This window comes from Nicotiana tabacum, chromosome 3 (assembly GCF_000715075.1).
Source record: "Nicotiana tabacum cultivar K326 chromosome 3, ASM71507v2, whole genome shotgun sequence".
Taxonomy (NCBI): domain Eukaryota; kingdom Viridiplantae; phylum Streptophyta; class Magnoliopsida; order Solanales; family Solanaceae; genus Nicotiana; species Nicotiana tabacum.
This window is the reverse complement of record NC_134082.1, coordinates 135,233,267-135,259,348: the sequence shown is the minus strand read 5'-3', so window position 1 is coordinate 135,259,348 and position 26,082 is coordinate 135,233,267. Positions and strand designations below refer to the sequence as shown.

The 26,082-nt window shown below is 39.1% G+C and overlaps 1 long non-coding RNA gene across 1 annotated transcript; it reads right to left on the bottom strand.

Annotated features, from left to right (window-relative positions):
* Positions 1 to 10,926: 10,926 nt before the first annotated feature.
* On the bottom strand, positions 10,927 to 18,987 carry LOC142175099 (uncharacterized). The gene is made up of 2 exons (XR_012704293.1): positions 18,185 to 18,987; positions 10,927 to 11,199 (listed from the first exon to the last, which is right to left on the bottom strand). It is a non-coding gene; the product is annotated as an uncharacterized LOC142175099 (long non-coding RNA).
* Positions 18,988 to 26,082: the final 7,095 nt, after the last annotated feature.

Here is a 26,082-nt window from a genome sequence, read left to right as displayed (position 1 = left end):
AAGATTTTGATACTAGGAGAAAGTTCATCAGACTAGGTCTTTTTTTTTTGGTATCTTAGGAGAAAGACTCATCAGACTAAGATTTCTATCCTAGGAGAAAGTTCATCAGACTAGGTCTTCTATCTTAAGAGAAAGATTCATTAGACTAAGATTTTGATTGGAGGGAAAATCCATCAGACTAGGACCTTTTATCCTAGGAGGAAAAAAATGTGAAGATCAATGGCAAGATTTAATGCATAATAGCAAGACAAATAAAGACAAAGATTTGAGAAACTTTCCTTTGTCGGCTCTTCTCTTCTTTTCTTTTTCTTCGCTTTTTTTTTTGTTTTGTTGTTTTTTTCTTATTTTTTTCCTCTTTTTTTGATCATTGTCCTTGCACTGCTTTGTTCTTGTTTCATTCAAAGAAAATTTTGTCAGTTTTGAAAATGGTGGTCGGTTTTGGCCTTGAGTCTTGAGTAGCTTGGCTTTTGCTCAATTATCTTGAGTCGATCTCAAGAGACTTTTGTTCTGCACCAACTCTGATTGTTTCACACCCATTACAATCTATTTGCAGCTCAAACAACCTTATACTAACTGGAGATCTTTGCTCAGGTGACCTTTTCCGATATCTTGAATGACTTCCTGCTTTTTGAGCAATTTGTCTGTCAGAGAGAATCACCAGTTATCTTTCTTGCACCAAGTAAGCTGACAAGAGTCTTTTTAGTGAAGCCTTTGCATGAATCCTCAAGGTATATTGACAATAACAACTGAGTGCTGGCCAAATTTACTTTATGCAACTGAAAAGCTGGTACAGATTTTGGAATCTTTTCTTGCTTGTTTTGACAATGACTGACTCAGAGTGAATGACACAAATGATGCAAAGAAACAAGTATTAACAAGAAATGCTCCTGTCGGAAGGACAAAAAGAAGAGTTTTTTTTCCTTTTTTTTCATTTATTTTATTAACTAGTCTTAATGGTCATGACATGCATTTTGGACTCAACGACCTGATCTATTAAACTAATCCAATCTTTCCTTTTGCCATTCTTATGAGCTTTGAAGTTAGGCTTGTTCGTCCAAATTCTTTGCATCAGCTTCTCGACTCACTTTTGACTAGTGGTGCCCTGAGGTGTTTTCACTAACAAGTATCTCTCATTTATTCATCTCTGCTTACCGTCACCTTACAGTGCCTGTGAAGGTTTTCACTAGTAAGACTCTCTCATTTTTTTATTTTTTCTTTTTCTGTCACTTTTCTTGTGCGAGCATCTTGACAGTGTTCTATGTCGCATGACAACCATTACTTATTGCATGCTTCTCTTGGCATTCTTGAAGGCATATCGGGAGGTCTTTATTTGGAAGGATTTTGGATAGGATTAGAAAGAAAGGACGTTATGGAGGCTCAAAATAGACTCAAAATAAAGGGGGTTGTAGACTTACAACTCTTGGAATTGACTCTTTCAAAAGCGAAATAAAATCTTTGCCCCAATTTCAGCTATTGGGGATTTTTTGGAACTTTTTTTTGAATTATTATTTGGTTGGACCGAACCGTGAGGCTGCCTACGTATCCTTTTAAAGGAATCATGTCTAACGTAGTTCAAACATCTGACCTAAACTATTTTTCATCTTTCTTTCTGTTTCTCTTTTTTCTTTTTCTTTTTTTTCTTTTTTTTGTTTGCCCCAACTTCTGTCTTCTGAGGGCATGGACCTTCGACAGTTCTCTTTTTTTTTTCTTATTTGTTTTCACTTGAACTTTCTAAGAATTGACCCAGTTTATACTCTTGGAACATGGACTTTTCTTTTTTTTTTTTCTTTTTTTTTTCACTTGAACTTTCAAAGAGCTGCCCCAATTTGTACTCTTGAGGTATGGAGTTTTATTGTTATTTCATTTTTTTTTCATCATTTTTTTCGACTTTTGACTCTAAACTTGATTTCAAAAGAGGGTGGTTAAAGAAAATAACACGGGCTCAAAGGGTATAAAGTGTTTGGGTAGCAGAAAAAGGGCCTCCCAACCTCGAGAACGCCAAATATAGTATCTTTTCCCGATCATAGTATTGACGAACATGTCTGTATTCTTGGTGTGTCGTGGTCACAAGACACTTTCCATCCCTTAATGTCAAACTTTCCAACAAACTTTAATTGATTAAACATCCCCAAGCCCGATCTTCACAATGATTTGAAGGTGAATTTTACTCGAACTTAATTCCAAAGTATTTCAACTCTTTATTCATCCTCAAAAGTGTTTTTTCCAGTTATCCAATTCCAGATTAAATCAGTTTCTATGATCTGGCCAAAATTTTCGCATGCATGTCATGTCATTAGAACTAGCGAGAAAAGAACTAAGAACAGAATGACACAAAAGGACAAACTATATTTCAATGAGTAAAGGTTGAAAGCGTCTGACAACAAGACAAACAACCTAAAATCTGAGTTACAACCTTAAAATAACCCGGATAAAGCAACAGAACAGACAGACAAGACTCACACAATTAGAATGGGGGGATAGAAGGGTTTGACTCAATAAAACAAATAAAATCTGGATGACAACCCTGAAATAACCTAGATAGTAGAAAGAACATCAAAACAAGCTACCAAGATTCCTTTCTAGTAAGGAGAGGGTGACTTTTCAATTTCTAAGCTTGACATTTAGCCACAAATTTGCTCATCAAAATCACCATGACCTTCTCCAATTTCAGTCGGCAAGTAAGGAGAGGGTGACTTTTCAGGTTTTCCTAGATCATCCTTTCTATTTCTCTTTTCAAATCCCGACAAACTTTCAACATTGTGCCATTGGGCATTGAAATGGTATTCACACCTTTTAGAAGTGTCAAAGCTTCTTGCACGTGGGTCCATATGATTTGGAGAAATAGGTGCAATCATGTGTTAATGCTTTAACTTCTCAAATAAGCTTGCACATGACTCTCCTATTGGCGTAAAATTATTTTTCAACTTTTGTTCCCCTTTATACCTCTGGCCTGGATGTGGGTTATAGGGCACCTGAAAATTTTATGGAGGCTGGTGGAGATTTTGTGATGCTCGTGCTTGCCTTTTGGGGTGTTTTGGTGGCCGGACAACATACTGAGGTGGAGCAATAGAGTATTGTGAGTTTTGAGGTGGATAGTAGTGCTCAGGAGCATCATCGGAAAACGGACGAGGCTGGTCATACCTTCGAGATGCTCTCCTAGGACCTCTTATCGACCCTGATGTCATCATGATTTCTTCATCCTTCTCATTTGTGTCACTAAAATTATTAGATTCAATCAGGACATCCTGAGTTGCGGCTTTGAGAACTAAATGACTTATAATTGTGCCTGCCTTAAGACCATTCTCAATCATTTCCCCCATTTTGATTGTTTCCGAGAAGGATTTACCCACTGCATGCATCATGTTTTGAAAGTAATCGAGCTCTTGAGCCTGAAGGAAGACAATGATTAACTTGTGGTCATCCATGAGTGTCTTAACTCTAGCTGCTTGCTCTCTCCATTTAATGGCATATTCCCTGAAACTTTCAGTTGGTTTCTTTTTCAGGTTTGAAAGGGAATTGCGGTCTGGGGCGATGTAGATGTTGTATTGGAACTGTTTGACAAAGGCATATGCCATGTCATCCTAGATGTACCTGCGAGATATGTCTTGATCCAAAAACCATTCGGATTCTACTCCCGTAAGGCTTTCCCCAAAATAAGCTATTAGCAATTCTTCATTTTTTCCCGCACCACTTAGTTGATTGCAATACCTTTTCAGGTGGGTTATGGGTTTCCATGTCCATCATACTTTTCAAATTTGGGAGTCTTGAAACCAGGAGGCAAGTGGACATCGGGGAACATATATAGATCCTTGAAGGAAATACTCTTCTGACCTGACAACCCTTACATGTTTTTCAACTGTTGTTCTAAGCTTTTCACTCTTTGGGTCATTTCTTCCTGTGCTATCTTTCGAGCAGACTTCTCAATGTTTGTAGGAAGATCAAACAAGTACGAGTGGTACTCAGGAGAGTTATACTGCTCTTGCCGGGTAGCAAATTGTGACTCATGACAAGGCTGTCCTTGGCCATTGGCCCATGTTTGGCACATTTTTTTCATTTGCTGTTTCAATATTCTATTTTCGTCAACCACAATAGACTCTTGTTGAACCCTTTGACCCTGAGTCTCTTGAGCACTTGTAACAGCTTCGATGTCAGTTATCATTTTTTCTTGGATCTTGTGTTGAGCGCTTACCACAAACCAACCACCTCAAACTTTCTTCACAATTCAAAGCAAAACACACGTTAGAATGGACTCAGTCAGTCATTATTATTATCAATATTTTTTCAATTTTGTTTTTTCATTTTTTTTTCATTTTTCTTTTCAATGGTTGATCGAACCTGATGTGGGTTGCCTACGTATCATATGGGAACATGAATCAGATCTTGCGTAGTTCGGGAAGATCAGGAATAAAGCAAATAACTAACTCTTTTTTTGGATTTTGAAATTTGTTTTTTTTCGAAAGAAATACTTACAAAGAAGAAAGAAAATATTTTTGGATTTCGATTTATTTGTTTTTTTTAAAAAGAATTTTTGAAAAGAAAGACATCTATAGAAGAGAAATTTTTTTTAACTTCTTTTTCTTTTTTCTTTTTTTTTTCTGGAAATTTCGAAAGAAAAACTTCTAAAGAAGAAAAAAAACTATTTTTGGATTTTTAGACTTTTATTTTGGGATTTATGAAAGAAACACTTTTAAAGAAAAAAAAAAGAAAATATTTTTGAATCTTAAATTTTCTTTTCAATTTTTGAAAGAAGAATGAAAATATTTTTGGATTTTGAGAGAGATTAAAAGAAAATATTTTTGTATTTTTATTTAAAATTGGGGTCTAAAAGAAAGACTTTCTAAAGAATGAACTAAAGGAAAATGTTTTTTGATTTTTTGAAAATTGTGGTCTTAAAGAAAGACTTTTCTAAAGAAGGAAGTAATGAAAATATTTTTGGATTTTTGAGAATTGGGTTCTTAAAGAAAGACTTTTCTAAAGAAGGAAGTAATGCAAATATTTTTGGATTTTTGAAAATTGGGGTCTCAAAGAAAGACTTTCTAAAAAAAGAAGTGAAGGAAAATATTTTTGGATTTTTGAAAATTGGGGCCGGAACCGATGAGGTTTGCCTACGTATCTCACATCCAGTAAGAATCATACCCATGTAGTTCGGTCGTTTTGATAGAACAAGGGAAACATGACACTTACAAATTTTGGCTCATTTTGAAATGACTTTTCTTTTTTCAGAATTTCGGCAGAGTTCCAAAATTTTCTAAATATCTACCTCACTTTTTTTTTTGATTTTCTGTTTTTTCTCTCTTTTTTCTTTTTTGGTTTTCTTTCCCTATTCTAGAAGCCGTTCAACATGCAAGCCGAAACAAACAGATGCGCAAGTAGCACGTAAGATGCATCAGGATGGTCTTTTAATTTGGGTAAACCTGTCCTAGACGGACCCAACCCCTGTGTTGAGTCCCCAAAGTCAAATGCACATGATGCAAACAAGCGTTCCTACTAAGGATCTGGCATAAGGCTGCGTTATTCTAGGTTTAAAACCTGGGTGTATTATTCTAGACCTGGCTTACCCGAGCGGACAACTCGTACATACCGCCAACCAAAAGGCCATCCGGCTTTGTAACTTGTCTGAACCTCTTTCTAAAATAGGGTATGACACTAACAGAAAAAAGTCACGCCAGCGTGCACTAACCCGAAGATGAGAAGAGAAGGGTTTCGCAGCAGTTTATATACAATTCAAATAACATTAAAGCGGTAAAAAGCAGCATTTAGCACATTAGGCCCAAACATGTAATAAAAATCAGATAATAAATAAAAGCCAATTATAACAGTTATTCTAAGCTCGAATTCTTGAACCATGAACCGGAAGTTCTAGGTTATGAACCTCAGTGGAATTTCTAGAGCTGTCACACCTCCTTTTTACCACCCGAGAGGGATATAAGGGAGTTTTTCCAATTTAAGTGACATTATTCGAAATGGAATTATTTTATTCATATTTTGAGTCGCCACTTGGAATAGTTTATTTGGTGTCATTTTGACTTTACTTTATAAGTCTGCGAACAAAAAATTCTAGATAAGGAATTCTGTTAACCCGGGAGAAGGTATTAGGCATTTCCGGGTTCCGTGATTCTAGCACAGTCGCTTAAACTATTAATAATTGGCCTATTATCTGATTTATTACACATTTTAAACCTATTGGTGCATTTTTAACTTTACAACCGCTTTTAATTATTTTAAAACACTTTTAGGAAGATTCAATGCTATTTAAAACACGTTTTAAACCACGCTACATGAAATGCAATCGCGGTTCGCGATACATGTTGAGAATTGAAATTGGGTCACATGAAATGTACACCCTTATTTTGTAACTAAAAATCACAACTACGTAACGGGAACTGTGCCTGTAGTTATGATGAATTATTTAAATAACGCGCCCAAAGCAACTACGATGATTCAATTTTCAATAGCCGTATTTGTGAGGGCCATGGATGAATTAACCTATTTATGGCATACCTCAAACCTTTTTATATAAGAGCTAACTAGTTTTATAAGGGCCGTAGACTTAGGACTTTTATTTGTCATAGCATGCCTCAATTGATTTTAAAAGGTTTTATTATTCGAAGTTGTTATGATCGGGTTACATGAAATGCACCCCCGAATTTGGAAATTAGGTATCACGACTATGTCCCGGGAACCGTACCCATATCCATGATAATCATTTAATTAATGCGCCTAAAGCAAACTACGATGTTCATTATTCGTGTAATACTTAATACAAAACCCATTATCACACGGTTCATTTAAATTGCAACTCCCAATTTCTAGTCCAAACAAAATGCTATGAATTAATTTTTACACTACGTAATTCTTTTTTATACCAACAATAGATTTTTCGAATCAAGCCAGACTGTTATTCATTAATGAGTCATGACTCATGATCCACAATGTCCACACACTGGTACATCCCTTCTCAAGACCTCTCACAAAACAAAACTGACCAAGTAAATCCAACGTGAAATTGACACAGAAAGTTTAGGATCACATTTCATTAATCTCTTCGCATCAATCCAACGTGAAATTAATAGATTTAACCAACACTAAAGGGATCTAACAATTAACAGAGAAATTTTCAATCTACATGAAGCTAAATAAGAAGGAAAAAGTAAAATAAATAAATAAATTGTATATTCATGAATCATGCTTTAACAAAGCAATAATGTGAGAAACAGACCTTTACAAGACTATTTTGAAGCTCGAATAACAGAAAAGGACGCGAACGGAACCTCGAACTCGCACCGGAATCAAACTCGGCTTAATGAAACTCCATCTCGATGCTTTTAATGGCTGGTTTGTCGAGCCTTTTTAAGTGTCTCTCGAACTGAAACTCCTGCCTCCCTTTTACTTTTCTTCCTCAAAGAAAACTAAAAAAATAGTGTTGAATACATTCAAAAGCTTGCCCATTTCGTTCCTTCCCCTTACTGTGCGTGTGTGTGTATGGCTGCTTAGGATGTGCTGCTGTTGTGGGTCGTTTGGTTCTGTTTGTTGTGGCTAGAGCTCGTTAATCTGACGAGCTACTGGAGCTCGTTTTTCCGGCGAGTTTCAAGCAGCCGTGGTTAGCTTTGTTTGCTTTTTTTTTGTTTGGTGTTGCCTGATTTTCCGGTGGGTTTGGTAGTGACTGGCGTGGCTGGTAAGGGGTATGAGTGAAGAGGGTTATGGGGTCTGTTGGTGTCTGTGGTTGATGAAGAGAGCAGGGGTCGGTTTGGAGAAGATGAAGCAGAATCGTGGAGGGGTCTCGTTTTGGAGGTGAAGTGAAGAAGAAGCTTCAGGGGGGGGGGGGGGTCGTGTGTTGCGACGTTCATTGTCAGCCCTTTTTGTCCCTAGGCGTTATTATTTTGTGTATTTCAGCTTCTAGGGATCTGATAGAGTGTAAACTCTTTTAGGCGTAGGTCTAGGGTTTTAATTGAAAGGGGATGGGTTTTGAGCTGATGGGTTCAAGTGTATTTGGGCTGGGGTTGGTTCAAATTTGGGCTTGGATCTGGGTTAGCTTTGGGGAAGAATTGGGCCAATTTGGTACAAAGATTAACCCAAATTCATATTAAAATCCCTTTTTTCAATTACCTCTTTTATTCTTTTTTTCCTTTATTTTCTTTTTCTTCTTCTTTAATTAAAATTTTTAAATTAATGTAAATTGTAAAACTAACTAATTATCTAATTATAATAATTATAATAATTATAAAAATTACTTTATCCTAAATCAAAAGAGAAAAATCAATAATCTAAAAATTAAAAGGAAAGAAATGTAAGATGAGCCATTTTTTTGTGATTTTTATTTTTTAATAACACGAATAATTAACTAATTAATCCTAAATATGTAAAAATAAAACCTAAATGCAATGCATGGTATTTTTGACATTTTTCATGATTTTTCTATGATTTTAAAAAAATATTAAAAATGCATGAAATGCAACTAAATAAAGAAAAACTCCAGAGAATCAACTAAAATTATTTTTGGTCTATTTTTAGGAGTTATTTCATGTAAGGAAAAAATTAGGTGCTCACAACATCGGAAAAATCGCTCACAATAGTAACAGAATCAATATTGGGAGTCTTTGCACCGACATCCCTCACAAAGGCTAAGTATGAAAGACAACCCTTCCCAACCATCTGCTGGGCCTTCAGAAATGAAATCACCCTATTGGGGACAAAATCAGTAGAACCTCGCCACTCAATTCATGACACACCCGACATAGCCAACGTCATTGTCTTAGCATGACAGTCCAATATAGCACGACACAGAGATAGCCAATCCATGCCCAATATAACATCAAAATCCACCATACATAATAACAAAAGATCCACTCGGGTCTCCAGATCCCAAATAGTCACCACACATGACCAGTACACACGGTCTACAACAACAGTATCGCCCACCGGAGTAGATACACGAACAGATGAAACAAGAGACTCATGGGGCGTATCCAAATAACGAGCAAAGTATGATGACACATAAGAATAAGTAGAACCGGGATCAAATAACATAGAGGCATCTCTGCGGCAGATTGAGACAATACCTGTAATCACAACATTTGAAGCAACAACATCTGGTATACCTGGGAGTGCATAGAAATGAGCCTGACCGCCACCTGATCGACTTACCCCTCTGGGGAGACCCCTAGCTGACTGATCCCCACCCCTAGCTGCCTAAGCGGGTGGTAAAGTAACTAAAGCTGAAGTCGAGGGCTGACCCCTCTGTTGAGACGGACCCTCAAGAAGACGAGGACACTGCCTCCTCATATGCCCAAACTCTCCACACTCATAACAACTCCCCGGTGCTGGAGACGGGGACTGAAGGGAACCCCTAGATCCGGGATGACTAGCAGATGCACCTGGCATAGAAGAGCCCTGAACTGATGGAGCACGGGACAAACTCTGGGCTGGAAGGGCACTGAGTGATGAATGGTCCTGATGAGAACTATGAGAACCATGACCCGATGATGCCCCACGATTACCTCGGCGAGCTAACTGAGCCTGCCTGAATGGACGGCCTCTGCCGTGCTGAAATTGGCCCCTCGAAGGAGTACCCCCAAAGCTACTAAATCCCCGAGGCCTCTTGGCCTCCCTCTCCTCTCGCTCCTGGCGACAAACTGACTTAATCTCGCGGGCGATGTCAACAACCTCCTCAAAAGTAGCACCTGACACCCTCTCAATAGTCATGAGAATCCGAAGCTGATATGTGAGGCCATTAACGAACCTCCTGATCCTCTCTCGATCTGTGGGAACCAACCACACCGCAAGACGAGCTAACTCGTAAAACTGCATCTCATACTATGTCATAGTCATATCTCCATGACGCAACTGCTCGAACTGCCTGTGTAGCTCCTCTCTGTGAGACTACAACACATACATCTCCAGAAAGAGAAAGGAGAACTGCTGCCAGGTAAGGGGCGCTGCACCAACAGGCCTATGCCTCTCACAAGCCTCCCACCAAGTAAAGGCAGCTCCAAAAAACTGAAAAGTAGTAAATGCTACACCACTGGTCTCCAGAATACCCACTGTACGAAGAATCCTCTAACACTTGTCCAAGAAACCCTAGGCATCCTCGCCCTCGGTACCACTGAAAGTCGGAGGCTGAAGTCTACCAAACCTCTCCAATCGAAACTGCTCGTCGTCCGACATAAATGTTACAACATACTCCTGAGCTGGTGCAGCCGGCTGGGCTAGAGGTGCCCTTGGTGTCTGAAGTCCCTGCACAGCCTGCTAAGGTGTGCGAGCAACGGGAGTCTGAGTACCTACCCCGGCCTGAGAAGTAGCTGCGGTTGTAGTAACAGAGGCTGCCTGAGCCAACCTAGTGCATATTGATAGAATCTAAGCTAAAGCCTCTTGAAGACCTGGAATCACAATAGGCACAGCTGGTGCCTAAGCTGGTGCTGCTGGAGTGTCCGCAACTGGGACCTGATCCTAAACTGGGGTGGCTAGTGGATCTGCAAGTATTGCCCTAGCTGCTGTGCGGGCTATACCCTTGACCCTACCACGTCCTCGATTGCGTCCTCAGCCTCAAGTGGCCCGAACTGGTGGAACTAGTGGTCGTCCATTCTGACCGGTAGCACGTGTCCTCACCATTTGTGAGAGAATAGAATAACAGAAGTTTAGTACTAGAATCAACATATTCGCATGATAGGAATTCAAGAATGAGAAGTTTTTCCTAAAGGTTCTGCATCCTCCCGAGGATAAATACAGACGTCTCCGTACCGATCCGCGAGACTCTACTAAACCGGCTTATGACTCGCGAGACCTATGTAATCTAGGCTTTGATACCAACTTGTCACGATCCCAAATATACGGTCGTGATGGCTCCTATCACAATACTAGGCAAGCCAACCCAATCCAGTATTCACAGTCAATTTTTGTTAATGAAAATATTTTTTCTAAATTAATTAAGTCTCAATATTTCATAAGAAATATCTAAATCACTGAAATGTGTGGAAAATAGTAAAAACATCAAACCAACACGGCCCAACAATCTAGTGTCACAAGTCTATAGCCTCTAAATACAACTAGTCCGATTGTCTAATACATAACAAGTCTAAAAATACAGAAAACAAGGATAGGAAGGAGGAAAGCAGGGTTGCGGATGCCATGCAGATACCTTGCAGTCTTCGGTAAACTCCGATAATACTGAGAACCCTCACTCTGCCGCTCGGGCACCTGGATCTGCACACAAGGTGTAGGAGTAATGTGAGTACGCCAACTTAGTAAATAACTAAAGTAAATAAGGTCTGGGTGCAGTGACGAGCAGTTAAAAATCATATGTAAAAGTATACAACAGAGTATCAAATCAACTCAACAGTTCAAAAAGCCAAATTCATTGTAAAACTTCAGTTTCAGTTGAAATACTTTGAAATAATTTATTTAGCAGTTTTCAACAGAGGCTTATTATAAAAAGAAGAGTAAAATCAGCAAAATGTCATAAATGGGCCACTCGGCTAAGGTATCGCTCATATATATAGCCTCTCGGGCAATATTCTCGGTCACTCGTGACTCAGCTCTCGTCACACAGTACTCACACTTAACACTCTTGCTCAATAATATCTCATAATAGTCATAATCGTAATAACCGCTGCGACGTGCAACTCGATCCATAGTTTATAGTGAACTACGCTCACTGGGGGTGTACAGACTCCGAAGGGGCTCCTACAGGCCAAACGTCATATTGTTGCGGCGCACAGATCGATCCAATATATATATATATATCGCTGCGGCGTGCAGCCCGATCCATATAAGTATCGCTACGGCGTGCAGCCCGATACATAATATATACACATAATATTGTTGCTACGTGCAGCCCGATTCATAATATATATATATAATCCTCACCATTAGGTCCTCAACCTCTCTCAGTCATTAACCTCACAGCCACTCGGGCATCACAGTGGAAATCAGGAAAACTCAACCCAAACAGTTTTCACATTTTTAAGAAGTAGAGTGATAAAACCCAGGTTTAAACAATAAACAGATAAAACATGATTGAGGATATGCTTTTAAATAAATAGAGTGCGGAAAATAATAAAAATGCCCCTAAGGATCTCAACAGGTCGGCACAAAGCCCAAAACATGGCATACAACCCATAATATAGTATCAATCTCTAAAATACGTGATATAGTAATATTTCAAATCAAATACGCGGCTTAATAGTCGCTCGGGACGGACCAAGTTACAATCCCTACCGGTGCACGCCCACACGCTCGTCACCTAGCATGTGCGTCACCTCATTTATCAAAACAATATGAAATACCGGGGTTTTTTACCATCAGTTCCAGATTTACAATGGTTACTTACCTCAAACCGGATGAACTACTACTCCGCGATGCCTTTGCCTCTCGCGTCGGCCTCAACTCGCACCGAATCTACCCGAAATCAGAATCATAATATTAGAATATGCTAAGGGAACGAAGCCCATGCGAAAATAATCAAATTATACCAAAAATCCCGAAATTGGTCCAACCCGACCCCCGAGCCCACGTCTCAAAATTCGATAAAAATTACATCAACAGAATCCTTATCCTCCTACGAGTTCATACATACCAAGAATACCAAAATCCGACCACCAATGGCCCCTCAAATCCCTAGATTAAGGTCTCAAGTTTCCAAGCCCTAACTCCCCAATTTAGGCTTCAAATCCCCCAAATTTCATGTTTAATTAGGTAGAAATCACAATAGGATTGAGTATTAAGTCCATAATTCTTACTTCCAAGAAGTTCTCTTTGATTCCCTATTCAATCTCTCTCAAAAAGCTGCAAAACCGAGTCAAAAATGGTGAACTTAGGCCAAAAGTCACGAAAATGGCCTTTTAAACATTCTGCCTAGCGATTTGAAATCCTTCTTCGCGAACACGGTCAAAGCCTCGCGTTCGCGAAGCACAAAAATATCATTGACCAAAAATCCTCTTACGCAAACGCGATGAACAATGACCCAGCCCTTCGCGAACGCGGGACCCTCATCACGAACGCGAAGGCTAATGCTCCTGCCTCACACCCCAACCCTTCGCGAATGTGATGGTCCACTCATGAACGCGAAGCACAATTGTCTGCAACACTAACAATAGATTTTATGTAATCTTTTTTTCAACTTGAAATGATCCGTTCAACCACCCGAAACTCACCCGAGGCCCTTGAGACCTCAACTAAACATGCCAACATATCCCATAACTTCATTCAAACTTGTTCAAACCTTTGGGATGCTCAAAACAATATCAAAACACCAAAATCACATCGGATTCAAGCCAAAAATTCCAAAAACTTCCAAATTCAACTTTCGATCAAAATGACTATCAAAACACGTCCGTATGACCTGAAATTTTGCACACACATCCCAAATGACACAATGAACCTACTGCAACTCCCAAAATTCCATTACGACCCCAATATCAAAATCTCACCTATCAACCAAAAAATGCCAAAATTTCAATTTCGCCAATTCAAGCCTAAATCTATTCCGGACCTTCAAAACACATTCCAATCATGCTCCTAAGTCCCAAATCATCTCCCGAAGCTATCCAAATCATCAGAATTCACATCCAATCCCTTATTCACATAAGTTAATATCCGGTTGACTTTTCCAACTTAAGCTTACTCAAAAGAGACTAAGTATCTCAAACCCTACCAAAACCTCTCCGAACCCGAACAATTCAACCTGATAACATATAATACAACTGAACAAAATAATAAGAAGCAGAAATGGGGCAAACAGAGCGGTAACTCATGAACGACCGGCTGGGTCGTTACATTAGATTTTGCATAAGTTGTAAAAGTATGCACAACAACAAATATATTACCTTCTCTTTGAGATGCAAACATACTGGGATCAAATTTTTGTCTTACCCAAGAAGGTTATTCAACTCATCACAAGTATATGCATAACCTTTCTATGGATTGGAAGCTGTGAAATATCAAGGAAAGCTCTAGTCTCTTGGGAATCATTGTGTATGCCAAGATCAACAGGGGGTCTAAAGTTGGTAGACTATACCTTGTGGAATAGAGCAGCCATATGCAAGCTCTTATGGGCAGTATCTACAAGGAAGGAATCACTATAGGTGCAATGGATATATGACTATTACATAAAGAACAAGGAGATAGAGGCCATGAGAACACCTACACAAGCTTGCTGGCTTGTGAGGAAAATATTTCATGCAAGAAATTGGTTTGGCAACAGGAACTATAAGGTGGAACTGGGAAAGTGCAGCAAGGGTGATAAGTTCAGCATCAAGGCAGCTTATTTATCCTTTCAGCCACAATATCAAAAAGCTCACTGAAAAAATCTTACCATGGAGGCAAGGCAGATTCCTAGACATCAATTCATTCTATAGCTAGCCATAAGACAAATGCTTGCAATTGTGGACAGACTAGAGAGATGGGGAATAAATATTCCAAAGGATTGTATTTTATGCTCCAAGCTAAGGGAACTACAAAATCACTAGCTCATTTGTTCTTTGAATGTAAATATGCAAAAGATATCTGGAGTTCTTTATTGAAGTGGATGAATGAAAACAAAATTCCTAAAACATGGAATGAGGAGGTATGCTAGATGTACAAAGAGGTGTAGAGGAAGCAGAGCTAAAGGCCAGGTACTAGCATAGCTGTTTGCTGCAACAATTTATCATGTATGGAGTTAAAGGAATGCTAGAAGATTTCAAAATGAAAAGAAAGAGAGTCAATAGAGAATTAAAGAAATCAGCCTCCAACTGCACATTAGAAGACAAAGTTATAGCAAATGGAAGAAGATACTAGATAGTTTAAATAGTTTTTCTAGCTAAGAGTAGATAGATTGAGAATGTAAATGCAAAAGTTAACACTCTTAGATAGATAGAGATAGAGATGACTAGTTCTTGAGTCCAAATGGAACTAGTGAATGTAAATATACAATTTTGGTTGAATAAATTTTTTTACTTTGACCAAAAAAACAAATATATTACCAAGCACACTATTATGATGGATAGTGGGCACAAAATTTATGCGTAGAACAGTGTCTAATACGTTAAAAACTTACCCCATTTTCAAAATCAAGTAAAAATTTGTTATCCTTTGAATCATGTAAGAAATTTTAAAATCAATTAATATTTTAATTATCTAATATAAATTATTTATTTGTTTAGAGAAGATGTAACATAATTGTAATATATTAATTTTAGACGTAATATAATGGTTAATACTTTAGAGAGTTATCCCTTTTTGAAATTAATTATATTATTTATTAAATCATTCATTATTTAACTATGTAAGAAATATTAATATAGGACTTTAAAATCATTTAATATTTTAATTATCTAATATAAAATAATTTATTATTTTGTATAATATAACTGTAACGACCCTATCAGCCGTTTTGAGCTCTAGCGCGTTATTCAGTAGTTTGAGGCCATGAGCAGTTTCACTTCAGGTATTATGAATAGTGCGCGTGGTCGGAATTGAATTTCAGGAAGTTCAGAGTCATTTTGGAAAGAGAATTCTCATTTCGGAAGCTTTAAGTTGAAAGAATTAACTACAATTGGATTTTTGAGTAAACGACCTTGGAATTGGGATTCGAAGGTTCCAGCAGGTTCATATGATGATTTCGGACTTGGGCGTATGTCCGGATCGGGTTTTGGAAGACCCGGGAACGTTTCAGCACCTATTGTAGAAGTTAGCATATTTGGAAGAATTTTATAAGTTTGGGTTAAAGTGCATCCCAGTGTTATCGATGTCCGTTTGGGATTCCGAGTCTGGGAATAGCTCTGCATGGTGATTTTGGTTTTGGGAGCGTGATCAGAAGTGAATTCGGAGGTCCGTAGGTCATTTTGGAGTCATTTGACTAAAGATAGAAATTTGAAGGTTTTTGAGGAGTTTGACCGGAAGTGGACTTTTTGATATCGGTGTTGGAATCCAATTCCGAAAGTTGAAGTAGGTCCATAATATCGAATGTGACTTGTGTGCAAAATTTGAGGTCAATCGGACGTGATCTGGTAGGTTTCGACATTGAATATAGAAGTTTGAAATTCTAAAGTTCATTAAGCTTGGATTGAAAGGCGATTCATGATTTTAGCATGATTTGATGCCTCGAGCAAGTCCGTAATGTGTTATGGGACTGATTGGCATGATTGGATGGGGTCCCAAGGGCCTCGGGTGTGTTTCGGATGGTTAATAGATCAAATTTAGAATTTAAAGAAGAAATGAAGCAGTTGCCTTCTGGTGTAACTGCACCTGCGAGGCTTGGGCCGCAGGTGCGGAGCCGCAGAAGCGGCCTTTGTGTTGCAGAAGCGGAAATGGATTGGCTAGGCTGGGACCGTAGATGCGGTCATATTGCCGCAAATGCTGGACCGCACCTGCAGAAGGAGAAATGCAGATGCAGAAGTTGAGGGCTTGGAGGAGGACCGCAGAAGCGGTCAAGTGACCGCAGGTGCGGAAATAGTGGAGGCAACGAGGTTCTTTTAAATCGGGGGTTGGGTTTATTTCAACCCCATTTCTTCCATTGGAGCCGATTTTGGAGCAAATTTGAGGTGCCATTTTCACCACCAAGCATGAGGTAAGTACTTTATGCTAGTTTTGAGTTAAATACATGATTATACACAAATTTGGACATGGAAATTTGTAGGAATTTGGGATTTTGAGAAAAACCTAGAAATTTGGTATTCTTGGATTTTAACCACGATTTTGGGTATGAAATTAAGTGCAAATTATATGTAACGACCCGACCTATCACGACCCAAATTCCACTAAGGGTCGTGATGGCGCCGGATACTGCTGTCAGGTAAGCCAACCAAAATACTTAATTAAATTCTCGTTTTAATAATTTTGAAAACTGTGATTTTCCTGCAATTTTTACCAGTAAAAGATAATCGTTTCAAATCAAATATGAATGTTAAGAAGTTAATACAAGATACCCCATAATCATCCTAGAACCTGGTGTCACAAGTGCATGAGCATTTACTAGGGAATGAAATAAAATACAGTAACTGTCCGGAATACAAAGTTGACAGAAATGAAAAACACAGTAAAATACTCTGAAGGGGAGTCTACTTGTCACACCTCCCTTTTTTACTAACCCCGAAAAAGGGGCATATAAAGGAGTTTTTCGAATTAAAGGACAACCGAAACGAGATTTATTTTAAGAAATTCAGAGTCGTTACTTGGGAGATTTATGGTGTCCCAAGTCACCGGTTGAATCATGAATCGAGGAAAATATGACTCTGTTTAACAGTTCGCGAACCAGAAATCCGAGTAAGGAATTCTGTTAACCCGAGAGAAGGTGTTAGGCATTCCCCGAGTTCCGTGGTTCTAGCACGGTCGCTCAACTGTTACAATTTGGCTTAATTATCTGATTTTAAAACACTTTTAAACCTATATGCATTTTAGCTTTTGAAAACCACTTTTACTTATTTAAAGAATTAATTCAAGGTTATTTAAAACATATTGCAAGCCACGCCACATGAAATGCACCCGTGGTTCACAACACGCTCTATTTAACCTTGTTGGAAATTAGAACCGGGTCACATGAAATGCACCCCCGGGTTTTAATAGCCATGATAATTATATAACTAACGCGCCTAAGGTAAACTACGAAGTTCATTTTTTCATTTTTTTTATCTAAATTATAACACTCGTGAAGGACATGGAAAATTCGCTAAACGGCGCGCTTCGATTCATAAAGAGTTAAAATAATTAAGTGAACAAAATTTCACCCCTCTAATTCAACTAAAATTTCAGCCCATTTAATACTCAAATCAGCATATCCATCTCAACCCATTAACATGTGAATCAGTCGGACCAAATACTTGAGGAATTAAAATTGATAAAATCGTTGAACAAGTATAAACACCTATTAAGACAAACAACAATCAAAACAGAAGGAACCAAAATGCCAAATAACCATCCAATGAAACGAAACAGAGGGAAGGAAACTTATGACTAAACTTTAATACCATACAAAGTCAATTGGAAATAGCAACTAATATCACGTATATATATCTTGCACAATTACATGCGCCTTTTTTTTGATTTCAGTGGTTTTGAGCTTCAATTTAAACAAATATTTTAGCAACTTAATCCATGCCAGACATCATTTTATAAACAACAACGATAAAGTATGATTATGAAACCAAAGAGAATTTTCAGCCAAAACACATGAAACTTTAAAGTCATGTAAATGAGATGAATCAAAACGGACCTTTCACTGTAGCCAAATGAAAGTGCAATGAAAAGCTCCGATGGAAATTTGTACGAAAATCGAACCGTGACCGGCCCTCGATGAAATGACCTCGAGACTTCAATGACTGGCTCCAAGCAGATCTCATGAGTGAGTTCCGAAATGGACTCAAACCAACGAAACTCCAGCAGCGAAACGAGGCTACGCAGCTCCAAAATCAATCTCCGAAACTGAAGGTTTTTTTTTTGTAAAATTGCTTCTAGTCTCAACACCAGAAAATCCAATTGTCGAACAAATTTTATTGATGATCAAAGTCAACACATACAAAAACAGAGAAGGATCCAACAGACCTAAAAAAACTGAATCTATGAGTTAGAGCTTCGACATCGAAACCTCGCCAAAAACTTCGCCGGAAACGTGACAACATTCAACAACGGACCTTGCATCGGCACCTCGGATTCGCAAACGGACAGCTCGGACGAACCTATGTCGAGACTATTTTTTCATTGATTTTTCGAACGCCACTCGTCATCACCCTTTCACTCCTGCTGCTTTCACTACTGCTGCCCTCCCGTTGCAGCTATGTGCATGTGTGCTTGTTCCTGCAGCTTTGCTGAAGGGAGGTCATCTATGGAACTGGTGGACGTTAGTGACTGGTTTTGATTGGTCGTTGGGATGAGAGTCCTCGTTTGGGTGTTTTGGCGAGTCGCCGCTGGTAGGGAGACGGGGAGTGGAGGGTTTTTTTGGGATAGGGTTTTGCTGGTCGAAGAAGAAACTGTTAGGGGGGCCGAAGATGATGACCTCAAAGGGGGGGGGGGTCTCGTGGGTGTCAAGGCTGCGCGCCTTTTTCTTTAGCTTTTTGTCCGTTCTTTTTGTTACTTTTTCTCGTTCTTTTCTTTTTCAGCCTTTCTCTTCATTAATCCCCCCGTTCATTCTCTTCGTTCCTTCTTCATTCCTTTTGTTCTTTCCGTTATCTTTTTTGTTCAATTTTTCAGCGTTTTGTTTCGTTCTTTTGTTATCGATCAGGCGCAGCTTTTTGTTCTGCTTTTTTGTTCATTCCCCGTTCTTTTTGTTCCTTTTTATTTTTATAGTCTAGGTTTTGGGTAGGGTTTTAGGTTAAGCGGTATGGGCCTAGGAATTATGGGCTTGACAATTGTGGGCTATGTCCAAAATTAGGCCTAAAGACGGGTTGCTCGAGCCCAAGCTCTATTCTTTCGCTGCGAACAAGATTAAAAATACGGGCCCATTTATTACTTAATCCTACTATTCAAATAATTATTAAAATAAAAATAACCATTAAAACAAATCTATTTTTGGTATTTTCAAATATCATATTAAAATAAAAATATGATACTATTTTTGCATATATTTTTTAAAGATTTTTTTAGATTAAAAATGACTACAAAACATTAATGAACCTATTTTTGTGATTTTTTGTTTTCTTGTAATAAAATAAAGTAAAAGAGTCAAAATTACTTAAAATATCTATATTATGCCTAAATTAAATATTTACGCGCTAAAATATGAAAAATCTTGGGGAGGGTCAAAAATCACATGTCTACAGCTACCCTTCTTTGACTGAAAACGTACAGAGTTTTCAAACAAAGACTGACTAGACAGGTTTTTGACCCGACCCTTATTTGGAGAGACTAAAGCTAAGAGAGAAGGAAGTGTGACTGACCCCTGGTATCTGGGCTGCCTACATATCCTTGGCTATAAAGGAATCAGGCCACACGTAGTTTAGAGATGAGTGAGGTGATGGAGTATACCGAGGTGGAGAGCCGGTCGAGGTGCCGTTCCGTCAAGGTTCCGGTCCGCAGTCCTGCTATTACATCAAAATCAAAACATGAAAAAGACTAGCTAAGCTTATCAACTACGAGTTACAAGATTCCTATCTATAAGTCTTCTGAAGCTTGATCTTGAGTCTTGAATGGTTCTTCATGCAGACTTTAGATTTGAACCTTGGCGCTTGTTAGCTGTAGGTGCTAGCTCGTTATTCTACAGCTTTTTGGACCAAGACCGGACATGTAGTACTTGTGACTTCCAGCAGTTCACATCTTTCATCAACTTCTGCATTTGGATTCACTTCTTGCCTTTCTCTCTTTTCTTTATTGTGACTAACTTCTGTTGATCACCTCGGACTGTTGACTCGCATTCTTGCCGCGAGATTCTTTGGTTGCTGACTTGAATTGCAAAATGAGATGTTTTTCCTTTTCTTCAGGTGGACGCCTGACTGTTGAACTCGAACCGTCTTCTCTCGTTACTTGACACTGTTTTCCTTTGCACCTTGAACCATTTTCCCCTGAAACTTGAACTGTCTTTCTTCGAAACTGCTTTCCCTTGAAACTCGAGTTGTCTTCCTTCGACACTGCTTTTCCTAGAAACTTGAGTTATTTCCCCTTGTTCTCCCGGTGGGCACCTGATTACAACAAAATAGACAAAACAAAGAAATTTTCTGCCCCAGTTTGCACTAGAAAGATTTGTGGGTTATTAGCAAAATTGTAAACCGCTTGTACTATTGATGCAGTGACAAAATTAAACTAAAAAATAGACTAGGAAAACTATAAACTAAGCTTCACTAAAGTAAAAACTGACCCTATTCTCCAGGCGGGGCTCCCTGACTGCTAACTTGAAATATGTTCCCTGCTCTCCAGGCGGGCTCCTGACTGCTGACGTGAAATGTATTCTCTGCTCTTCAGGCGGGCTCCTGACTTGCTGACTTGAAATATATTCCCTGCTCTCCAGGCGGGCTCCTGATTGCTGGACTTGAAATGTATTCCCTGCTCTCCAGGCGGGCTCTTGACTTCAAGATAGACTAAACAAAGAATTTGAAAGCTAAAATTTAAATTGTACTCCCTTGTTCTCCAGGCAGGCTCCTGACTGCTGACTTGAAAGTATTCCCTGCTTTCCAGGCGGGCTCCTGATTTCAACTTGAAATGTATTCCCTGCTCTCCAGGCGGGCTCCTGACTTCAACATGAAATGTATTCCCTGCTCTTCAGGCGGGCTCCTGACTGCAACAAGATAAACAAAGAAATTTTTTCTGCCCCAGTTTGGTGGCTGGGCACAGATGTGAGTGTAAATTAAGTCATATTACCAAGTATTACTAAATATTTGAAAGCTAGGTCCCATTATCTAGGGGGTCCTGACAACTCTTAATTAAATGACAATTTTAAATCTAAATTATATCTTCTAAATGTGTGACTTCTGCTAAATCTTGTTATCTAAGAGGGTCTTTAAACTACTCCCTGTTATCCAGGAGGGTCCTGAAAATCGAACGTCAAATTTTATCTTAAGGGTGACAACTTTCATGTCTGAATTAAACTACCCTACAACAGACTTTATGCTAAATGTTGTTATCATATCGAAATCTTAAAGCTAAGTCCCATTATTCAGAAGGGTCCTGGAAACTCTTAATTGATTCTTATCTCAAGCATGCAAACTTCTAAACCAACTTATATTCCTTTGGGATACATTTATGCTAGATTATGCTATTTCTGAACTTTAAACTAGGTCCCATTTTCCAGGAGGGTCCTGAAATCAAAAATCAAACTTGTTTGGTGAATGCCTTTCTCCACGGAGGGTTTCTCCGAAACAACCGAAATTTCCTGCCCCTGTTTCAAATCAACGAAAAATTTTATCAGTTTAAAAATGTGGTGGTTGGTTTGTGGCCTTGACTTTGAGGGCGATTGCTCCTTCACTTCCCTTGATATCTGATTTCCATTCGAGGACCTTGCTTGCTTATGGACTAACCACTTTCTCTGCCATCCTTGTCATAGAAAATACCCCTTCTCCGTTCGGATCCAATTCCCTTTATCTATTTCCTTGCTCATGAACTGACATTTACCAACTTTTGTGTTTCACCGAAAATACCTTTGTTCCGTCCACTTAACACCCTCCATCTATTGCATCGTGCTCTTGTGTTGACGTGTACTGCACCTTTGTGTTTATCATGAATTCCAAAGCACGTTAATTTCCATCCACTTAGTGTGCATGCTGTTCTTTCCTGATTTAAATCACTGGCCTTGGCCTTGAAGTCTATTGTTTCCTCATCTGTCATGATAACTTTGATTTCTACTTGGAATACCTCGCTTGTTACTGGTTAACCACTTTCCTTGCTGATCTCATCACAGAGAATGCCTTTGACCCGTTCACCCAACATCCTCTATCTGTTGCATTGTTCACGAATTGAAACATACCAAACTTTTGTATTTATCATGGACCCCAAAGCATGTTGATTGCTACCAACTCAGTGCGCTAGTTGTTCTTTCCTAACTTATGCCACATTGATGTGCTGGCCAGATCCCGTTTTGTGCAATTGGAAGGTTGGCGGCAAATTTTGAAGCCATTTCTCACTTGTTCTGACCAAACCAACTCAGAAGGAGGAAGTAAACAAGACAAAAGGAACAGAGTAAAGGACAAAGGAAAGAAATGATTTCTAACAAGAAAACTACAAAGTAGAAACCTATTAGATGTGGATACCAACTCTAATGACCATGACATGCACCTGTGGCTTATTCTGTTGGGCAAGTCTGATGTTCAACTCCTGTTACACCCCTAAACCGTGAAACCGGGATTCAATGCTGCGATTATCCAATCTGATTCACAATCCTTATTCGGCCTGTGGTACCCGAAGGGTTTTCACCATCAAGCCTCTCTCATTTTTGATTCTTTATCTCCACTTACCGTCGCCTTACGGTGCCTGCGAGGGTTTTCACCAATAAGACTCTCTTTTTAGATTTCTCTCAGCTCCCGTTGCCCTACGGTGCCCATGAGGGTTTTCACCAATAAGACTCCCATTTTCATTATTTTCTATTTGGACCTGAGTGTTGCCCTTGATATGAATTACCTCTCCTTGCTTGACTTGGCATTTCTCGAAGACTGATAGAAAGGTCTTTCTTTGGACTGTAACGTGGGATTTTGGATAGGGTTGAAAAGAAAGGATGTCAAAGGCTCAAAAACAATTCTCATGGGTTCAAAATTACAACTTTCGGAATCAGATTTCTTACAACAACCACAACTTCTGCCCCAGTTTCTTGCTTGGGGACTTTTGGATTTTATTTTGATGGGACCGAACCGTGAGGTTGCCTACGTATCCTTAAAAGGAATCAGGTCGAATGTAGTTCATGACATAAGAATTGCTCTGTAGTTGTGATTTTTCTTTTCTTTTCTTTTCTTTTATTTCTTCCTTTTTCTCTTTTTGTTGTTTTATTGTTTTTTCTTTCTTCTTTTCCTCTTTTTTTCTTTTTCTTCTTTTCTCTTTTTCTTTTCTTTTCTCTTTCCTTCTTTTTTCTTTTTTTTTCTTTTTCTTTCTTTCTTTCTCTTTCCTTTTCTTTCTCTCTTTCTTTCTTCCTTTTCTTATCTTTCATGCTTGTGTTTTTGATATTCGCTACTGATTCCGAAAGAGGGGTATGAAAGAAAATACATAAGTCTCAAAAGGAGTGATGAGGGATAAAGTGTTTAGATAGTGGAACAAAATGCCTTCGTCATTCCAACCTTCAAAACCTGCCAAGTACAAATAACACAATTAAACAAATCAAGGAAAACATTCGTAACATCTTTTGGTTGTGCCAGACTTGATGACCGTACCCACACATTCGCCTTATACATTTGTTATATACAAAGCACCATTGGACAACACTCTCACTCTCATTACCGCGAACGGCCCCCTACAAATTTGGGGCAAACTTGCTTTTATCTTCAAATTGATGCGACAGGATGCATTTCAATAGGGGTTCTTTATGTTCTATCTACCCAGTTTCACACAATTCGGGCTTGAAGTGATCTCAAAATGCCTTTACTTATTTCCCCCAAATGTCCTTACATCTTCAACATTGTTTCGTGATTAAACTGACTTTTAAAACCCAACTGAGAATTATGCATGCATGTCACGTCACTAGAGTCAACAGGAAAATGACTATAAAAGGAAAAGAGAACTAAACAAAAATGACTGGAAATAACAGAAAACAAAAATTTGCATTAGACAGATGGTGAAAGGGTTTGGACAACAAAACAAACAAACTAGACTGGGGTTACAAACCTAGAACAAACCTAGAAAACACTTAGCAGGCTACTAGACTAAACAAACTAGGCAAAATAAGAGGACAGAAGGGTTTGAGTCACAAGACAATATCTGGATTACAACCCTGAAATAACCTGGACAACAAAACTGACAACAAAATAAACTACCAAAACTCCTCCCTGGCTAACCAAGACAGGAGCGTCTTTCCAATTGCCAAGCTCGACATCTTAGCCACTGAATTCTACATCAACATTACTAGGACCTTCACAAACTTCCATCACATTGTTCTTAACAAATTGCTTTTGGGTTCCCTTTGCTGGCTTGTTCTTAAGATCAACCTCTGATAACACTGAAAACTTTGCAGGGCATGGACCTTCGAGGATCTCAGAAAAATTTTCATATTCCTTTTCAAAACAAATCATACTCACCATATGCGTCTCATTGCGAGCAGGCGATGGACTTTGGCTAGTGTCTGCTGCATCTGGATTTTGCACGACAATGTCACCTGCACAATAAGCTTCTGAATTGCTTTCTTCAGATTCCAACACTTTTCTATGTCATGCCCCGGGGCATCTGAGCAATATGCACACCTTTGAGAAAAATCAAACTTCTTTGACAGAGGATTTGGCATTTTTATATGAATCGGCTTGAACATGTCCAATTGCTTCAACTTTTGGAACAAACTGGCATATGACACTCCCAATGGGGTGAAAGCCTTTTCTTTTTTTTAGCAACCTCTCATTCTTAAATTCTTGATTGGGCCGGAAACCTGATCCAGGGGGTTTTCGATAGGCTTGTGGGGGTGAATAGGCATTTTGTGGAGCTGGGTACTGAGAAAGTGATGTACGATTTTGGGAGTTCCGTGGAGAGAAGTGGCATTGGGGAGGATCATCTGGTGCATCAGGACATCCCCAGGGACGATGTCGAGGCTGGCAGTGTTGATCGGGAAAGCCCATCGGATCACTTTTCTGTTTCTCTTTCATCCACCCAAGCTTACTGGGATGTTCTGAATGTCTTTAGAACAACTCATGATTTTACCTGATTTGATTCCCTCTTCTACCATCTCCCCCATTTTTAATACATCATTGAAAGGCTTTCCCAAGACCGGGATCAAATGACTGAAGTAGGTGGGCCCTTGGGCTTTTAGGAAGAGCTCAACCATTTCTTCTTCCCCAATCGGGGTATTGACTCGAGCAGCCTGCTCCCTCCATATGAGTCCAAATTCTCTAAAGCTTTCCTCCAGCTTCTTTTCTATTTTAGATATGGAGGAGCGGTCTGGGGTAACACCTGATCTATCTTGAAAGTATCGAACATAATCTTGAGCCATGTCACCTAATGTAGGCCACTTACCAACATCTTGACGATTATGTCATTCCAATACTGCCCCAGTAAGGCTCTCACTGAAGTACGCCATCAATAAATCATCTTTCTCGCAAACACTTCTCATTTTATTGCAATAATCCCTCAAATGGGCTACCGGATCCCCACACCCATCATACAAGTTAAACTTTGGCCCCTTAAACCTCGCAGACAGATGAACGTCGGGGGACATGGACAATTCTTTGTAAGACATGCTACCCTGGTCTCCCATTCCTTGATTATTCATTGAAGACTGTTCTATGCCTTTCAGCCTCCTGAGTATCCCATCTCGCCCTTTTCTTCCTGTGAACTCTTCATTTACAACATGAGACCCATCTCGCGGACCCTGCTTGTATGAGTTGGGAACCTTGTGGGCAACCTCTGAGGGGTAATATTGGGCATCATGAGCTTTGAATGAGTATTCATTGTCGGGGATATTAGATGTGACAGGAGGGCGATTTTAGGGAGAGGTAATTGGAGGATGAGTGATGGAGCTACTAAGACGTTTGGGAAAGCTGTGATAAACAGGTAGATATGGAG